This window comes from Clytia hemisphaerica, unplaced genomic scaffold, assembly GCF_902728285.1.
Source record: "Clytia hemisphaerica strain Z4C2 unplaced genomic scaffold, Clytia hemisphaerica genome assembly, whole genome shotgun sequence".
Taxonomy (NCBI): Eukaryota; Metazoa; Cnidaria; class Hydrozoa; order Leptothecata; family Clytiidae; genus Clytia; species Clytia hemisphaerica.
In genome coordinates, this window is record NW_027103699.1 from 215,530 (window position 1) to 223,476 (window position 7,947).

The window sequence follows — 7,947 nt, forward strand, 5'->3', positions numbered from 1 at the left end:
AATAATGTATCCCTTGTCTTACTGACCCAGTGAGAATTTTATAGCATTTTGATTCTGTTTCGTTGAAACTTTAAAGACCAGGAAGATAAAAAATGAGGTTTAGTGATCAAATTAGGAACGGGGGTGATCGGTTCAGGCCAATTAACAGTTCAGAGGGGGTTGATCTTTTAGTCTGAATCGCAGACCCCTATAGACTTCCTATATTCTTCTTCTTCGACAGTTAAAGTTTCTTTTAATGATATTTACTACTTCATTTTCTTCTTTATATAGTTTTACCCTTGATTAAAACTGATGTTTTTTTATTAAACAGCTTTCGTAATTTGATTACTATCGCCCCAATCTTTTCAAAGCAAATGCAATAAACCAGCCGAGGCTGGAAGGTCAGCCAATAGAGCTTAGCTAGATAGCTTTAATAAGTGGGTTAACAGATGTAAGAGATGTACTGAAACAGAGTAGACTAAAAATGTTGAATAATGTACAAAATGTGAAACATTTGATAACTTGATTTAAAATTATCCACCCCCCCCCCCCCCCACGAGAAGATCAAAGTATACTTCTCTTTAGCATTGTAGCACTGTTTCTACGATATCAAACAATTAAGCTATAGTTCATTACTATAAAATAAAAGAGAAACATAGTGTAATTAAACTTTTTGTTAATTTCATTCCAGTCAGTTATGATACATTTTTTCTGTTGGATGTAGACAATATCCATATCTGACCAAAGTGTTATCCAGAAATAAATTAGAAAATTGCCAAAACGTCAGAACCAAAATAAAGATATCCATCAAATATACATAGAAACTGTACTTTTTGTTTTACTTGATAAAACCCCAATAACACTTTAAACTAACAAGCTACAAACTTTAAGTCACAAAGCGCAAACTCCAGAAAAACACAATTTGCATCAAAATCTTTGCAAAACGTAGTTCATATTTATAACATTTCAACAGGAACTGTATTTTGGTAGACTTGGTCAAATTACAGAAACCATTTGTCAGTTGTCTGCAAGGCCAATGAGGTACGTAAAAACTGACTGCTATTCAGTCAAAGCCAAAATTTGGCAAGGTCAGAAAAAACATAATTTACATCCAGTCTTCGTAAATAAATTTTGTACTTGACGGTATAATTCATTAAATTCTAGAAACCATTTTTCATAACTTTCTGCAGTCCGCTTTCTGCAAGTCTGATAAGAGATATGTATAAACTGTTATTGCCATTCATTCCATTCCATCATTCAGTCAAAACGTGCACCAAGGTTATAAAAGGTTAGAAAAACACAATCTGCGTCCGGAACTGCGTGAAAAATAGTTTGATCAATTTCAACAAGAACTGTATATATTAATATTAATATAATTGATCAAATTCCAAAGACCATTTGTCTTAATTTTGCAAGTCCAATAATAGGAGATGTGATGTCATCATTTGGTTCCCGTCATCTGACCGACCCTGATTTACGGTCAGCAGGTAGAGTTGGAGAGTCGGAAAGCTTTTCCGCTGCTTTGCTGGATTTCCACTGTTGACCTCTGCACGCTCTGTGTTCACAAGTTTTCAAATCGAAGTAGCAAGCCGCATGCTAATGGAGAGTAAACCGAAAACCAATTTCTTAATTCGGATCAGTCCACACGGATTCCCTTTCAACAAGATGTAGCTGCTTCTTAAAAGAAAAATATTTTCGACCGACCGACCGAATGACCCCCACTTTTTAAAGTAGAAATGACGGGAACCAATCAATTTTTTGCGATTCGCCTTATCAAACACGTCCAAACCAAGTCCAAAAAAGCACGATTGCATCCAGTCTTTATCAAATTTAGACAGTAGCTGTACTTTTGTAAACTTTATCAAATTCCAATAACATTATAACACCATCAATCCCACCTAGAGGGAAAAGTATGTTTTTATTGCAAAACCTAATAAAAAGCAGCAATAAAAAGTACCTTAAGTGGATAAATTTTCGCGTGGACTTTTTTTCGCGAATCAAGAATCTAAAAATTTCGCGTGGACAAAATTTCGCGAATCAGCCTCTTTTTCACCCGATTTCTTTCATTTTCCTAGAGGTTTTGGCCAATTTTTAGAATTTAAATATTTCGCGTGGACAAAATTTCGCGAAAACGGCCAAAAATCGCGAAAACCGCGAAAATTAATCCACGCGAAATTTAATCCACTTAAGGTATCAGAAAATTCAACATAAACAAAAACTTGAGCAAACGGCTTTAAACCTTCAAAAGATGTAGAAAAAGAATCCCCTAGATGAAAATCATGTGTTTGATTTGCCGAGTTAAAAAAATAAATGACAGAAATTGAAGCTTGCTGCAACAGATTTACACTGGAAATACTTTGGTACAACACTGACTTATCGCTTTAAGAGCCGCCATCTTGAAACACATTATGATCTGTAAAAACAACGCACGCTAAAAGTACCCAAAAAGTTAACCCGATCGGAAGAAAGTTTAGAAATCAAAGTGAGATCGGGAAATCGGATTTTTTTTTTGCCGTCTTATGATGATGGAAGAAGTAGTAGTAGAAGAAAATTTTACCTATTTGAATGCTCAGCTTCGGCTGACCAATTATGTATGTATTTGGGACAAACACAGATGTATATTAAACGCGTAAATTTTTTTTTTAGACAGACTATCGTTTTCTTTTTCTCTCAAATATGTGGTTAATTAAAATGACAATGATTTGTATAAATGTTTCGGCAAAATCACTAAGTTTCAACCAGACCAATCTCGTACCCAGAGCCACTTGCAACACCTTTTTATTTTTAGCTCGCCTTTCATTCGTGTTCCCGTGGCATTTTTTTATCGTATTTGATCGTAGCCTGGATATCCAAGCTCAAAATTTTAGAAAAAACAAAATTTACCTCAACCATAGTATAAGAAAGCCGCGGCTGGAATGATAACATCTGAATTTCTGTTGTTCTATCTCTGTCGTATTTGATGACTATTTGTTGATCAAGAAATACAGTATATGGCCCCCAAAACGGAGACGGCCCCCAAAACGGAGGTTTTCATTAAAATGAAGATTCTGACTTGTCGATTTATCAGAATTAAACGATTTTTGTTTATTTTGAAAGAATGATGGTTATACTTAAAAATGAGCATGTTTTTGCTGGTTTGAGACAGATTCAAAATAACATATTTGCGTCTAAAGGAAATATTTTAACGCCAAAATTAGATAAAAATTGCATATAACTCACTCTAGCTCCTTGGATATTGAAAATAAGTTATGAAAACGGGGTATAGGAAACTTTCTACACCTAATGCCGTTCACAAAATGCAAATACATCTGTGACTTTAGAGGCTGGGTAAAAGATATAGCATCTTGAAGGTCAACCAGTATTTTGGAGCCCTAAAATCAGCATTGACAAAACCGAAAATTCTAAATATGAGAAAAAGCAAAAAGTCTTGGAATTCTATTCCTATCACCTTGAGTTAATAGTTTATAACAAAAAATTAGCATTGTATGTAAAAATTTTCGCTGAATCAGCAAAAACGGCAAATTCTGTCATTTTTTTGCAAAATATAGGAGAAAAATATCTTTAAAGCTTAATATTTTCAGTTTCAGTTAAGCTTTTTTTCTAAAATTTTCACAGCTTATTCCATACATGAATGGAACTATTTTCAAAAGAGATTTGTTTTCAAAAACTTGATTAAGAAGTTGTTAAATCAAAATTGTCATTTTGAAAATTTCTAAATTTTCAGTTTCGAATTTGCAATATCGAAAATCTTGAAATATTTCATAAAAATCATAAATTTTACATCCATCGGGTCGTAAATTTAAGGGAAAACCCAAATATGTTCATAGTTTTTCCCCCTATTACCACTGGGCTTAATAATTTGATTTTAACTACACCTCCGTTTTGGGGGCCCCAGACCTGCATTTTGACAACCAGGGGTATACTGTAAAAATTTTATCAAATAAATTAATGCCCAAAACCCTCTATATCATATTTCAAAACTATGGTCAAAATTTTGTATTCATATCTTAAAAATATCTCGAGAAATCGCTAAAATTTCAAACCTCCGTTTTGGGGGCCATTAGAAAAAAGCTACCTATCTTTTAAGTGATTGAAAAATATTGTTGAAATTGAAAATTTTGAAAAAGAACTTCCAGGAAATAAAGTAGAGATGTTAAAGGTTTTCATGCAGCAAAAATTTTTGTAAAATCTGTTTTCCTCTAGATTTGAGAGAAATTTCAAATTCGATCGCCGTTTTGGGGGCCACATAAGTAATGTAGCATCTTTAATGGTAAATTTTATTGGTTTGTCGTTAATACTTACTTCTCAGTGCGTTTTAGACATTAATGATATGCCCTTGATAATACACTTATATTATAAAATCATTGTAAAGGAAAAATCAACACTAAAAAAATTAAACAAGCACAAAATGGCTGGGTTGAAAGAACTCAAAATTTAATGAGGTGCCTCGAAATGCCTTCACAATATTTCAGTAAAATCTTTTTAGAAATCAATGAAAAAGTACATCAAGATAATACTGTGAAAATTTCAAGCCAGCACCTTCAAAATTTATCATTTAAACTGACAGGAAAGTTGTCATCTTGAATATAGTTCTTATAATTTCAATTTTGGCGAAAAACTATTGTTTCCACAAAATACCCCTAAAATATGTCCAAAATTAGTTCAAGTGTTCTATTGGGTACAGATTCAAAAATGTCTAGCAACAAAAAAACTTTTTGTGAAGGAAAGTAAGACAAAAATTTCAAAAACTATCTACCAATGATAAACTAAGCATCTTGATGTTCTTATAAAGCTCGGAGACAGAGATGGAACAGCAATTAACTGAAAAGACAATGCGGTAGATATTCCAGCCGCGGCTTTCTTATACTATGCCTCAACATACAAAGTTCTAAAATTATAGAGCTTGGTCTCTCCCTAGAAAATGAAAGTGAAAACCCATGTTTCCTAGCCAACCCAGGGCAGCAAAACAGAAATTAATAAAAAGCAGTCTTACAAGGGCCTTACAAGATCTAAAACTATTTAAAACATCCAAAGATTACACCAAAGTCCATAAAAAAGTTTAGATGCATTATCATGACCAACCATGTTTTCTTGGAAAATGAACTTGCCTCTGTTTTCTTCTTTTTCATGTTTTCATGTAACAGAAAGCCCTATCTTCACTAGCAACTGGAGGACTATCCTATTTTTGCTTTAGAATTGCACAACGCCGTGTAGATTGGCCCTTACGGTTTTAGCGAAGTGATCGCAAGCAAGCAAATCGCTCTAGGGAGACCTAGCCTGGGAATCCATGCTATGATTTCTTCTTTGATAAACTGATGGCGAAATGTATAGCATGGTATGGGCTAAGAGTTTGAATTTCTCAGATCCTAATAACGGTTGAAAACATAGCCAATCAAATTTTGTTATTCTTTTATTGGTCACACTTTCTTAGAGAAAGCGCAACTTTCGAAATTTGGATTTTATTTTAGTAAGTGAGGACAGCACTAAATTCGAATTTCCCACTGTAAAAAATGTGAGTCCAATATTGGACTCACAGCTCGAACCCGTCTTGTGTACATCAAATTATAAAAAAACACACGACGGTTCTCCTGTCTAAGGGAGACCAGGCTGTAAACCAGAACATAAAATATCAAAAACTAGACTGTGAAATAGATTACAGCCTGGATATCCAGGCTAATTTGATCGTTTCTTTAGAGAAAAAAAAATCTCAAATGCTCAAAACTTAGCATCGTTTGATTTCCAAAGAAATCGTTTTTCTACCCGGAACTCATTAAAAGGGGAGTGATTTTAGATACCTTTCCCCGTAAACTTTATCTATAATAGGTATGTCTTTGAGACCTATTAAAGTAGCTGTGAAGGTTAAATTACACCATTATAATTTTAGATAAATTATGGCAAGCCACTAAATTAGTGATTAATGATTTTGATTTTAAGCCTAAAGTCTGTCCAGATATAATTGGCAGTGGAAACAAGAATGCCTGTAACTTTTGATAGTCAAATATAATTATTTTTTTTGCTTGTTTTAGAGAATCAAAAGCGCTATATTTGAATGTATTTTTGGTTGAAAAATTTGCGATTTTTAGTGGTTAAATTTGCGATTGCAAAAATTGAGCTTTTTTTCTACTTATGCTATAACGTTCATTTTTACACCAGTGGTAGTTCAACCTTAGGTTAAGAAGTTTATTAAATTTCAAGGCGAACAGGAAAGTCCTTCGGAAGATATGGGACCCGAAATACCCCTTAGTAGCACTTTTCTGTGAAATATCATATGTTTGCTGTAAAAAAATTACGGATTTTCGTAATTGGGGAAATTCCCTTTAATCGGACAAGGTGACTCAAATTTGATTTATCAATTCCAATGTAATGTTGAATTTGATCTCTTTGAAGCTACCTAGGTCAATAATCAGGATAAAATTTCACGTCGAAAAATATTATAATATCACCACTTTTGGCAAAACCGCCTCAGCTATAATATTTCACGCCCTTAGAGGGTGTTTGTAGAGTAGGGTGAACGACCACGTCCTAACGAGGGCAAGTAAGTTTTAACTTCTATGGTTCATTTAGTCATAATCAGAAGTAAAAAGTTGAAATTTAATAGGCTCAGAAAAATTGATTTTAGTGACAAAAAAGCAGAAATTCTGTTAGTTAACTATAATTGATAAGAGGGTACCTAAATCAACATATTTTCTTGGGGGTACCAAACCCCGGGGGCTACCTGAAAACGTTTAAATCTTTAGAGGGTACCTAAAACCTGTAGGACGCTATGAGAGTTTCGGGTAAGAGGGGAAATAATGAGTGAAATTGAATGGTTATTTTGTTCATAGTTCTATTTTAGTCCACCTCAAATACTACAAAAAAGAAAATAAGATAAATCATTAAGATCAAATTGATATGTCGTCAGGATGTGGGGTAGGTGTACGTGTTGACCGACACCTTTAAAAAAGCGGTACACAGCGGTTAATGAAGGTATTGCAAAAGCATTCTTTAGAGCAATCTGTAGATGTATGACAAAAGCCTGAGCAGATATCTCTCTTGTTCAATCCTTCATCTTTGAAATACGGTACACAGCGTCTTAAGAAGGGATTGCATTCGCATCCATCCATCCATGAGCAATCTCTAGATGTAAGACAAAACCCATCGCAGTACTGAGCATCGGCGACGGTGGCTAAAACCAACAAGGCGGTAACGATGAAAAGCTTCATGCTTGAAACTAAAGAAAAAAAGAAAGTTAACTGTGATATTTAATCGAACTCTTTCTTCTTTGAGACCAGGGAGATACTTGAGCAAAAATGGTAAGGGTCAAAGTTTATGAAATTTGAGGCCAAATATCTCAAAAAGCCTTTGTAAGGGTCACTTTTTAACGGTAAAACGTTTGTAAAATTTGCCAAAAAATAGTCTCACCAATGATCGGATCTCACTTCAGGGGTCTCATCTGTACATAGCCTCAACTCTAGTCAACCCTAGTAACCCCGGACTTTGAGAATTGACCTCTTGTTCTTGTAAAGTCTCATTGAAATAGTGATGGTGTTTCAATATTTCAAAAACGCCTTATTAATACTTAAATGAACTTACTTTTCTTGGCTTGATTGTTCTTTCAATGCTTGGTGGATGATGTTCAGTTTGATGATGTTCTTCCATATCACACTCCTTCTATTTATGCTGATTATTTTCTTGAATATTTTGTGAAAGAACACCTATTGTTTTCCTTTGTTCTTATCAATTTTAATGACATGATTTTCAAATTCGTGATGGATTTTTTCTCAAAAAGGGACTGGATTCGAGATATACGAATGCACCATGACAAAGATATTTTTAATGCTGTATATTTGGAATGCAAAGTAAATTTACATTTTACAGCACGTTTTTCTTGCCTAACAACCAGATAGAGTGGCAAAACCGTTGCGATGTAACACATAAGGTTGAAAATGAACAACGAAAAACGAATGAAAACTTTTCATTTCTACCAGG

The 7,947-nt window shown here is 34.0% G+C and overlaps 1 long non-coding RNA gene across 1 annotated transcript; it reads right to left on the reverse strand.

Moving 5' to 3' along the window:
- Positions 1-6,790: 6,790 nt before the first annotated feature.
- Positions 6,791-7,731, reverse strand: LOC136804016 (uncharacterized). Its single transcript, XR_010846226.1, has 2 exons — positions 7,552-7,731; positions 6,791-7,189 (listed from the first exon to the last, which is right to left on the reverse strand). It is a non-coding gene; the product is annotated as an uncharacterized lncRNA (long non-coding RNA).
- Between the last annotated feature and the right edge of the window lie 216 nt (positions 7,732-7,947).